A 12,482-nucleotide genomic window follows, 5' to 3' on the forward strand; every position below is an offset into this window, starting at 1 on the left:
GAGTGTAATTTGTTTGTGTTGACGTGTTGTTTCCGCCCCCATTTGTTCTCAGCTGTCATCTCCTCACTTCTTAACTAAGAGTTTAGCAGAGTAGAGTTTCACAGGCTGGTACATGTATTCGATCTCACTTGTAATAACTGCTGGTTTTTATCTCCTGTTATAAAATGTATTGGCACATTAGAAGCAGAGGATTTCTTATACAGGGAGAACTTCCAGGTTGTGTAGGTTGCTTTAAAAAAACGCATCAAACAGCCAAAAAAAACCAAACACAGCAAGCTTATAAATAAAGCCAAAGACTTTTCCTATAGCTGTGGTATCATGATAAATATCAGTATCAGCATTCTTTATGATAATATCAGCATGTGTGGAGCAGCCGGCTCTGCTCCTCCCTGCGTCCTGCAGATCCGATGCAGTTTAATTAATGACTTGATAACTGCTGAGGCGTTCAGGCGAGCACAGGCATGGAGCTCGACTGGTTGTGGAGGGAGAGCAGGATTTCTCTCCACCTGCTTCTCCATATGCTCTCATCTTGTTGTGTTTTCCCGCTTTGTCTTTGTCGTGCTTTTCCATCTGGCTTACAGACACACACACACACACACACGCACACACACACACAAACCAGGAAGCATGAAAATGAGTGGTAAATTGGTGAGGATCTTGGCAGACACTTGAACGTAGGCGCTTGGAGGACGTGGGAAGAGGAGTGTGTTAGTGTTGTTTCATCTCTTTAAAAAGCAGCAGCGGTTCCACTCACGGTATCAGGACGTTGTCAACCAGCGTTTCCGTGATACGATCAGTGAGTCAGCAGCTCCACACTGTCAGAGCAACACATGATCCTGTTGCACTGAATCTTATCAGTGTGCAGGTGAAGAACGAGGAAGAGGAGGAATGTTTGGCTCTTCACTGTCGGAGGTAATAACAGTGTCTGATTCATATCTCACGCTGTTGGTGGACAGTTACATTGATCTCACCCTTTGAATCTTTTGTTTATAAGCATGATGCCTGTATATACGTCATAGACAGTTTAATGACACGAGGCAGGCTGCAGTATAGGTCACTGAATTCTCCATGTTAGTGGACGGGACATGCACCAAATGAAAAAGTCAAAGTACACATTATTTTAGGTATAGTTCTTATCACACTGATGTTCAAGTGCTATTTCTTCCACTAAGTTTGGTTTCAATTGAAAAAGGTCAACAGCTGAGACTGACTCACTATTGTTGGAGGGCATGCATCCGAGGGACCTGCTGTTCAGTCTCTAACTCCAAATGGATAAGTTAAGATAAGATTTATTGATCCCGTGCCAGAGAAATTCCCTTGTCACAGCAGCAGAGAGTCAAAACAAGGTAGACAAGAGAACATGTGAAAGAAAAAACTGAATAATAAATCAAATCTTAACACCTAAACAGCTCCGTGCTCTGCAGGAGAAGAGAAACCACAACAGTGACAGATGCAAAATAAATACAAGAAGAAAAGACAAAGATAATTCTTCAGGTCAGGTTCTTAAAAATTCTCAAATTTGCATTCCTGCACTCTGCATCCTTGAATCAACTGCCCACAGGGAGCCACTCTTTCTAGTTCTGCCTCTGTTTCCTCATTAAGTTCAATATTTCTTCTACTTAATCATATGCAAGAGAGACAGTCTCACTCTGTGTTTTCAGTTTAGCTTGTTGAGGATTAAAAAGAACGACTAATTTGGGTTTGTGCGTTCCTCCACCTACACACATATTCAGAATGAACACAAACCATGAATAGTGTCAGTCTGGTTGCTCGACACTTGGGCCTGGATCTCTCTCAGCTTTTCACTCGTCTACCTTCGTGTGAAGAGCAGACATCTGTTTGGGAGGAGAACTCCTCCTCACTCTTTGTAAGAAATAAAACTCCCCCTATTGTTCTTTCTTTTCACCTTTTGTTTCAGAAAAGTTTTTGTATGTTTGAATAAATAAGAATAATACGAGAATCTACTGTATGAAAATTATCCCAAACCAAGAATTTTGGAATTTAGTTCAGTTGTTTTGTCGGAGGTAGAATGACAATATGAACATTATTTGCATTTCTGTGACCAGACACCAACTCATTAATATAACAGTTGAGTCTTATCACTCAGACAACTCCTACTTTATCAATTCCTGTATAGATTGACATCAATTTGTTACATTACAAATTATTATTTATGGCTAAAAAAATCTATAAATTTGCTCAAAATACTTGGAACCATATAAGAAATTCAAAATCTTAAACCTGACTCTCGAGTGGAAGACACAATCAATATAATTTAGTTCATTATTTAGTTCATTTTGCAGCAGCATAACCTTCAAAAATTCATATCTACTTGAATTTCAGAGGCACTTATCTGAATCTTAAATAAACTTTTTGTATGTAGGTACGCTGCTGCTGTCTGAGGTGTAGAAATGCTAATAGAAGACTTTTGCAGCTCCTGGTTACTGAACCTTAAAAACGCTGCGTGTATTATTCAGCGTTTAAGTAGCACAGCGGCTTCATTAGTTGCAATTAATTTCCCTAATTGCACTTTTTAACAGGCCCTCCATTATTGCACCATGTATTTTACAGCAGCACCAGGTTTTATCTAATTCTAATCATCTTGCCCTCAGCCTCAACACTTACTCTATAAAAGGTTATTGTGATTTGGGTCGTTGCAAACGTTTGGCGGGGCCGTTAGTAAGTAATTATGAATTCTTTACTCTGAGCAGCTTAAAGTCACAAAGACATGAAGCAGCTCTGTCCTCTGCACTAAGTCGGAACTGTCTGAAAGGAAACTGCTCAGTGTCGAGGACGAATTTGTTTTAATCCCACTCATGATGAAGGTGCAGTTTATTAAAAAGGATTTGAGGCTCAGAGGAGCAGGAGGTGAGACTGTGAGTCAGTGTGGTATTCATGAGACAAAGAGGCCACATTTAAAATGAGCTGTTCATCCTTTTATTTGACAAACACTATGCCCAGATAGCATATGGATGTATGATACATATATATATAGTATATATATATATACACACTAAAATTAAGCATTATCTTTCCAAATTCGAGAAATAAAATGTAGGGAGGTGTATCTTTAATAAACACATCACTGTCTCAGTCTGCCGGGTGCTCTCTGTTTCTCAGCAACAGTCCTAAACTAATCCTAAAACAGTTTCACTTTTCACTGCAGCATTGGAGCCGTTAACAAGCCGCACATGGATCAAATAGATTAAGGGCACCTTGCCTGTGATTGGTGCCGTTGATTGTGAATGACTCTGGTGGCTGTGATTGCCAGGACCTGTTGTGTCTGCAGAGACTTTGTTAAAACGTAGGTTAGCGATGGTGAAGGATAGAGAACACATGTCCCTGTGCCCAAATTAATTCTGCACAAGCCTCACAGCATGAGTGAGAGGAGAGAGGCCGAGGCCTGCTGAAGTGTCGGCTGAATTAACAAAGGACCAGGACAAAGAGGTGAGAAGCTCGAGACATGCAACGTAAGTGAACTATGACAGACGTCCCCATTAAACAAGAAGCAGCTGGCAGCCGAGCGCTCAAACAGAGAATGAGCGGCTCTGACAAAATGGGAACATCGCGGAGCAGGGTGGAGAAACTGAGCTCATCCTGGTGGAGCGGAGCAGTGACACCACGCCACCAGTCAGAGCCACAATCCAGGATCAAGCATCTACGAAAACACCAGGGGACGAACCACTGCATGAGAGAGAAGATGAGCAGAGGATGAAGAAGACGACGTCCTCCATGACCGAGGCAGAACTAGAGCAGGCCCCGAACACCAGATCCATCAGGACGTTGTTCTACCTCAACAGACAGGAACCAAGACGAAGGTTGTGCAAAGACACCTCTGAGACAGTCCAGCACAGAGTAGCAGGGTGTAAGATGCATGCTGGGTAATACTTGACGTCTGTATGCTAATGTGCTCTAATATCTAATTAGCATTTGTCCTTGGTGGAGACCAGCGAGCCCTCATGGCTGTTGCTTACGGAGCGGGAGGATTAGTATTTGCCATCAGGTGTAAACACACACACACACACACACACACACACACACACACACACACACACACACACACACAAATCTCATACACACAATCCCCCACTTATATCCTGCACTCATGAGGACCTTCACCGGATCCCTTCACACATTCATTCATTTTAAAAGTAACCCGTTTCAAAGGGATCGTCTCTTTGATCTGTGTCACATTCAAGCTTTAACCCTCAAACGGCCTTTTGAAGAAAAATGAATGAATTCTCCAAAAGTGTCTCTTTGTTGAACCGGTCCTCAGAAGTGTAGAAGTGAAGAGTGTAAGAGCACACACACACACACACACACACACACTCCGGAGAGTTACTTTAACGTCCTTTAACATCAGCACCTGCTGACGATGACCTCGCTCCTACCTGAAGTCAGATATATAAATAAAATAACAGAACAGTGAATTGCACAAAATGATAATAATTTATGAGGCAGGTGAGAAAAAAGCACCTGCACTAATGTATTCTAACAAAAAACTGCTCCGCTTTGTTTTAGTTGACTGTGTCACAACGATGGTGAATAAACTCTGTTCTGTTGGAGGCTGCAGGTGGGGACATGTTGTTTTGTGTTCCTGTTAATGTGTTGTTGATGTGTTTCACCTCGTCTCGGCTTTCATGAGCAGGCTTGACGTGGTTGTTGGACAGTTTGATTTTTATTTGCCAGGTGCTGAGTTATTTGTGAAAGTCCAGTTTTTAATCACAGTAAACAGAGATCGGGTAATTTACGTGTAAAATGTCGAAAACAAGCCGTATCGTAATCCGTCCAGTTGTTTTTGAGAAATCCTGTTAATTAAATACTGTTTTAAAATAAAGTTTTACCTCCAAACATCCTCTTTCTTCTGTTAAATTCCAATAAATAAACGTCCTCTGGTGACAGAGAGGAAACTGACAACCTGGTGGATTGTTCCTCGTTTTTTCCTGAAGCATCTGTCAGATCCTCCTCCTCTCTAATTAGTTATCCTGCTTTCATCTGTTGTTGCTCGTGTCATTTGTCGTGTTCGCTCAAGGTAATGGGATGCACACGTACCTGTATCTCTTTTTTCAGTCCTGTCGTCCTGTCAGCTCTCACGTTTGCAGCAGAGGAGTCGCTGATGTAGCCGTTAAACGAGTAACTGTCCCTGCTGAAGGCTTCCAGTGATGGATTTAACGGCGTGAAGCTGGAGTATTCTCCTCTTGTTTGGCCTGCAGGGGAAAAGTCTGCTGCTCTGGCCACTAAATGATCAATCTAATGTCGTTCGATCAGCAGATTGGCCTTTCTGGATAAATCTCATTAACTCTGGAACAAAGCATTCCCCCATCACTCATCAGGACAAAATGTCACAGTAAATTGGCACCTTTGCTCCGTGTGCACTGAGAATTCATATGAGCCCATGAAACCTTCTGCTCACCTCCGTGCAAAGACTCCACCTCTGGATATATAAAGTTCACCGTGTCCTGCAAGATGTGGTCGTCAAAAGAAAAGTACCTCGTGGTGTATTACATCACACATGGTGCTGAGGAACAAACAGGAAGAGAGCGGCTGTCAAATGGATCTAAACGATACTGATTCAAGATTCGATTGTAGATTCACTTTCACATATGAATAAAAACCTAACGATATTTGGTGTTTGTATTATATATATATTATATTATCAGACACAGAAAACACATATGTTGAATAAATATATACATTAGGATACTACACACAACTATATGGAATTACACACCTTGAATAAATAAGATGTGAATATTGCTCATATTGAACGAAACTGCTGAAACTAATAATTAAAAATGTGATAAATATAACATATATGCTGTATTGGAAAGTACTGTAAACAGGGTGTATTGAGAGAATATACTGAGTAAGTAATTTTTTGAAATGCATTATTCACCCGATAATTAATTATTGCTGAGAGTTATGTAATCCTGAAGCCACAGAAGACTATTCGAAGACTCACAGCTGTTTTCCAACAAATAGTGTTTCTATAAAATGGGTCATGTGTTGTAAATACAGGATGCAGCATATTGACTCGAGCTGTAAACACAGAAACACGGCAGCAGATCTGTTTTCATCTGACAGGTGCTGCAGAAAGTAAGAGGAGCCAGAGCAGATGATCCACTCTCCTCCACTCTCCAACACAGAGTCAGACATCTGTGCCGAGCAGAGGGCAACCTGCGATACTCAAACACACCTCACGCATGTTCTCTCGGCTCCGAGTCACACCCTGATCGATGGTCGGACAGAAGCAGACAGGAAGGAAAATCATCTGGGGATGTTTATCAGAGGACGATGAGAAGGAAGACGACACAGGAAATAGAGCATTTTGCTGTTTCGTTGGTGGTTTTCAAAATTTGGTGGAAAAAGACACAAAAGGAGCGTAACTCGGCTGATATACGTTCAGAGTAGAGTCGCTTTGTGCTCATCCTCTGGGTGTTTTCTCTTTTACTCTTGAAAACGAGCGTTCAGAGCCTTTACCTTCAGGGAGGGAAGGAAAACTTCAAAGATAAAACCATGTGGTAACTTCGAAGCAGCGGGGATAGTGAGGAGGAAAACTGCAAAAATCGAGCAAAACTAAGAATTAATGTTGAGAGTTCACTGGATGTTTTGTTTTTTGGGTCCACTTGGTTTCTGTGCATTTGCAGCCGGCTCTCTGCCAACATGAACAATAAAAACTAAAGCGCTCCCTGCCTCCTCACAGGTGCTGCAAATGAAACTGTTGACATAATGTAGCACACAGCTCATAAACAGGAAAAATGGGCCATTTATTTCCCTGCAAACAGTCACGTGACCGCCTGTGACATTTCCAAGCAAATGTCATTGTAGCACTCAGAGGAGAGGGAGGTGGAAATTTAATTTACAAGTCATTTATTGAACTGCAGCTCTCGAACAAAAGACAATAGCTGAGATGGGATAAATACTTGAAGATTCAAAGGTTGAGGGTGTGACACTGGAGGAGTGAAGGTGAATGAGGATGTAAAAAAGAATAGCTGGACCCATAAATACCATACATAAAACTGTTTGTAGAGGACGGGACCGGAAAGGGAAGCTAATGCGGCACTTTATTCAAGTTTCAATAGTAGTCTACGAGAAAATGTCTCCACTTGATTTATGACGTTTCCTGATGAGTTTATCGTCTCAATCTTCACTTTCAAATCTTTATACATAAAATAAAAGTTCATACCAAGTAAACACTTCTTTGTCTGCATTAGCATCTGCTGCCTGAGACATACGACGCATCACTCATTGTGTGCAGGTCATTTTCTCCGGAAATCTAAAACAGGTCAGCAAATACGTGAGAAAAAAAGTCCAGGATTATCATTATCTTCCCTGTGCAGGGGGAGTCCCAGCTGATGAACACCCTGAACGTTAATCGAGGCAAGAAAAGTGCGGTGGATGCAGAGCAAAGCTTCCCCGTAAACACAGGTGAAATAAATAACGCAAAATGGTCGACCCTTTGTTCTAATAGCGACCATAAATAGGACAAAAGTGTCCATAAATACAGAGCAGCGCTCGGTGAAGCAGAACAGCTTCCCAGGGGGTTTTATTCTGCGGCTGCTGTATTCCTCTTCCTCCAGGTCCTGTTTCAGCCTGGTTTGAATTGCTTCCCATTATCGTCTGCAGAGAGGCTGCTCAGCTGTTAACACCTGCAGTCACTCAGACCTATCTTAATGGAGATCTCCCTCCGAGACCGAACAATCTCTACAATCACCACTTTGGCAGCGAATACCAACTGAAAACACAAGACGGTTAAGAGTTAACGCCCAGCAACACAAATAAAGCTGCACTTTTACAGAATGGATTGAAGCTCCGTAGATTTTAAAGTTGCAAGGATTTCTTAAAATCAGTCGGTGAACTGCTGAAAGAGTTTCGATCGTTCAAACAATTTGAAATTTTTGAGTTCAACTGAAATGAACTATCAACGCATAGTATGGAGAGAAGGCTCATTCCAGTCCTGTAGACTTATACATGAGGTTGAGCATAAATTGAATAAAGTATGTATTTGAACGGTACAATCTTACATTTCAACAAGGCTCCCTTATGGTATTGATTCGAGAGTCTCTGCACCGAGGTTGAAGAATGGAATGATTTTGGAACGGTAAATTAGAAAAACTCCATTTAGCACGGACTAAAATTCAATAGATGAGACGAATCACCGAGATCACTGGTGTGCGACGGGGTGGAGATGTCAACTAAAAAAAAAGAAAGGATTTTACATTCCATTATTAATAATTCATGTTAATTTAACATCCAACAGTGTGAATTTCAATAAAAAGTGGTCAAAGTCAGTCTGGGTCAGTGCAGCTTCAGTATTCGACCCATCAAAGAGACGAGGTCATAGAGTATTCTGAGTGTTCTACATCTTTGTGAGAACCAATAGAGCAAAAACCCAAAGGATAGTGTGTCTCCATAAAATCAATCAGGACTGATGTCTCAAAAAATCTGAAAAAAAACATTTCATATCTAACCTTATTACCTTTTTGTGCAGTATTGAGTTCTGAAGAGTGCCCGGTTTCTAAAGTTGGCATTGAAGCTCTTTCTTATTCTGTCTTTGATTCGCTGGTCAGATATTTATTTGATCCACGTAAATCTACAAACTTTGCAGACTTTTTACTCGATTTCACTTTTATGGCAAAAGTTCTTTATTTAACACCGATGTAACGAAATACGTTTATTCTATTAATTATTGACTAAATTAACGAAATGCTGATAATGAACATTTTCAAGTGATAACGGCACATTTGAAACTTTCATTTTGATAATGATGATAATTCATTCAATAATGAAACCTTATTGATTACATACTAAAGTTTCCAAAGACCAGTTTATATGATGAAAACTTGGGCGCTGATCTACAAAGTGGTGCCTTTTCCCACTGTGAGATATTTCTTGTTTTGCTCTGAGAGAAATGTTCTGATATTTGACTTCGGAGCCCCAGACTTCGGTTACCATTAGAGAAACAGGAACAAAGCATCAGACGGAGGTGGTTTTCTTCTAAAATCCTGTGCGCTGTCTCGTCCCCTCGATCTTCAGCCTCTCTTTCAACAGGCGTCAGGGCGCTGAACCTCAGAACACCTCACAGATCACAGCGCCACATCAGCACGTCCTTAAGAACTGTTTTCTCAATTTAGAGTTAATAGGTCAGACTCAGCTGAAAGTTTCTACTGCAGGACACAACAAAAAGGCTTATAGACAGACAGACAGACAGACAGATAGATAGATAGATACATGACAGTCTTACGTCTTTGCCATCTATCATTGTTCTGTGTCATGATTAAAACGCCCATCGCTGCAGACTTAATTGCGCAGTCAGTCGGTTTCTCCCGTGGAGCCAGATATGAATTAGGCAGAGAGCAGCCGACAGGCCGCACTGACAGAGTATAATTGCAGTAAAAGGTCAACAGAGACCCAATCTGCCCCAGTGACAGGATGGGAAATGTTGGCTGAGTCCAGGAGTGTTAGACACTGGCACAGACTGAGACACAGCTGCTGGTCATTACTGAACTGTTTCAACCAGAGCGTTTACTCCTGTTGTTGGTGCTACATCAGTATATACTGTGTATATATATATATATATATATATATATATATATATATATATATATATAGTTACATGGATGAAATGTATCACATGGCATTACTGTGTTAGATCCCTAAATAATTATGGGTAGGTTCAACTTTTATTTGTGCAAATGGATCAACAGACTTTCCTAAACATGTATTTTCACAGTTATGTCTCTGTCTCTGTTTCTTGAAGATTTTCTTAAGCCTGTTTAGAATTAATATGTCAAATAAATAGAATTCACATTTGTGTTTATTCTGATTTTTACGTTATTGATAGAATGAGCCATAAAAAAGCTTTTAACATTAAGAAAAGATGAGAAAGAGACTTTTGCTTCGGGCTCTGAAGCCCCAACCCAACAAATATGCACAGTACACAACACACATCAAAATACACATACACGCCATGAAGCATCAATGTTTCATTTGCCACGGTTTTAGTTTCCTCCTGCTGAAATCCACCTCAACTAGAAGCTTCAAAACAACAAAGCTGCGTCCTGGTGTGAGGCTTCCCATAATAAATTCATATGAACTAAGCTGGAGTGCTCTTGTATTTCTTGACATGAGACAAACAAGGTAGTTTAGGAGAGAATTGGTTGAGAAATCTTACAAAATACAACTTTGATTCCAAAATAATCTCTGCCCCTAAATGAAAGATACGATAAACCACTGGAAGAACCTCCACAGGCTCATTTATGATGCGTTTCCGTATGAACGTCACTTTATCTCGTGGTTCTCGCACTTTCTCTGAACACTGTTCACTGAGAAACTTGTCTCTTGTTGCCTCCCTGCCTGAACTCTAATCCTGTGCTTCAGGACCATCAACTCACATTCTGCCTCCCGTCACCTGCAGCCATACGTCTGCTTGTATTCTCCCCCTGGTCATCTCTGTTTGTTGTTTTGGAAACTTTCTGTTTTAATCCTTGCACCAATGGATTCTCCAACTCCAAATCTAATACCCGCTGCACATCGACTTTAGGTCTGATTCAGCCCTCCTGCTGACTTAAGTCTGATGGGAACAGATTTTCTAAATGATCCTCGGAACCTCGCTGATTCAAAACCAGGTTTCAACTGCGAAAACCTGCAATAGCCAATGAGAGCAAACTGACCAATGTTGCGTATACTTCAGAAGCGAAACATGGCTGTCTGCAGACTAAATAAGATTTTAGGAAAGTTTGTTTTGCTTTGTCTAAACACCAAGTGTGTGGTTCTGCATTCTCAGATTAAAAGATTTTAAAAAATGGTCATTATGTCTTTTGTGTCCCACGTTTTCAAAGTCAGGTAAGATTTGAAAATCCTCTTTTTTCTGTACAGTGCATTCAGTCTATTCATTAAACATTCTTCATTATGTGTGTCTGCGACTGTGTCTGCCATCTCAGTCCGACAGCCAGGTAAAAACTTTAAACTTTTCCATGAAACTTTCCTTTCCTGCAAACGAACACATGAAAGACGATATCTGAAAGATGCTATAATCACATAAAGTTTGAATGTTTACTGGAATCAGGGTTTGAACTGAGGTCCTCACAATTCAATGGGAATGTCTCTCACCAGCAGATCTGAGCGGTCACTGCTCAACGCTTCTAGTTGTGGCTTTTAAAAGATCATTCTTCAGAGCCAAGACTGTTTTAAAGGATCTTTCTTTAAAGGTTTCAATATATAAAACCAAATAATTCACACAACTGAGAGGAATCACAGACCAGCTAAAGCAAGAGGCTCTGAAATGTTACTGCACAAAACATACGAGACATCAAACAGCCTGTACTTTGCAATCTTCCAATCTCAGACTTTATCTTTTCAGCGCTCGAGATGCTCACGAGTGAATCTGAGAAAGGAAAGAAAAACACAAGGGAGAAGAGCATCAGGGGCAAAACCAAATCCATCGATCCATCTCCCCAACATCTCAAATATTTCCGCAAAATAAATAAAACCGACTCCTCGGTTCTTGCCATCGGGAGTTTGGGCATTAAGTGATACAGCTGTGTCTGAAAACACATGACCTCCAAGTTCAGCCCACACCAAGATTCAAAACTGAGATCAATACAAACTTTGCATGATCCTGCTGGGAATGTAATGAGCTATGACCTGGACGAGACTGGGCAGACCACCAAAACAAAATCGTTAGCATCAGTATAAAGGTGAATAATAAAGTATCAGAATCCTCAAAGCCTGGATTGGATCTTTTGTCAGTCTAAGTACCACAATTTATTAAATTGTCAAATTGTTTTAACACTTTAAGTTGATTTTAATTTTTATGCTTTTGAAGCCACTGGTTCCTCTGCCACTGAATATTCATTATATTGAGTTGCAAAGTAAGTAAGAGCAGAACAGTGTTGAAATTCATTCACAACTCAGTTTTCAAGCCGACAAGAAAAGAGGATCAACATGATGCTGTTGTTAGTGTGTGTGTGTGTGTGTGTGTGTGTGTGTGTGTGTGTGTGTGTGTGTGGTCCAAGTATTAGCTGTGGGGAGTAAATCTGTGTGAACAGGGACATAATAGGGACTTGTCTTCAGCTCCCCATAACACACGTCATTAAATTTTAAGGTGAAGAAGTCATGAAGAAAAAAAGGAAAAGAAGAGTGAGAGAAAGAGAGATTGATGGATTGTGTTGACAAAGAGCAGAGATCTGTGGCAGTGAATTATTACATGTTGCTATGAGGGAGCTGTCGTGTAGCTCGGCACTTTGTAAAGGCTCATTTCCCCTCAGCATCACATGAAAACCAACAAACACCCAGAAAACCCTGCTCTCCGGATAGGAACTATTACATGGAGGCCGCCTGAGGCCAGAGTCTGCGTGACCGTCACTACGTACACTGAGAGTGAAGCTGTGAGGAGGGAGAGCACCAAGCTGCAAGACCTGTGTTTAAACACCATGCGCTGGTGCAGTGTGACGCTCACCAGCAGATAAATGATCCACCAG

At 41.0% G+C, this 12,482-nt stretch overlaps 1 protein-coding gene across 1 annotated transcript in view; it reads right to left on the bottom strand.

Moving 5' to 3' along the window:
* LOC109630990 (contactin-associated protein-like 4) overlaps positions 1-5,399 on the bottom strand; it is a 66,991-nt gene extending 61,592 nt beyond the window's left edge. Inside the window, exon 1 of the mRNA XM_069538910.1 lies at positions 5,053-5,399. The gene's annotated coding sequence lies outside the window, so the exon portion shown is untranslated. The remainder of the gene's footprint in view (positions 1-5,052) is intronic.
* Between the last annotated feature and the right edge of the window lie 7,083 nt (positions 5,400-12,482).

The sequence above is a fragment of the Paralichthys olivaceus genome, chromosome 14 (assembly GCF_024713975.1).
Source record: "Paralichthys olivaceus isolate ysfri-2021 chromosome 14, ASM2471397v2, whole genome shotgun sequence".
In the NCBI taxonomy this organism is placed as follows: Eukaryota; Metazoa; Chordata; class Actinopteri; order Pleuronectiformes; family Paralichthyidae; genus Paralichthys; species Paralichthys olivaceus.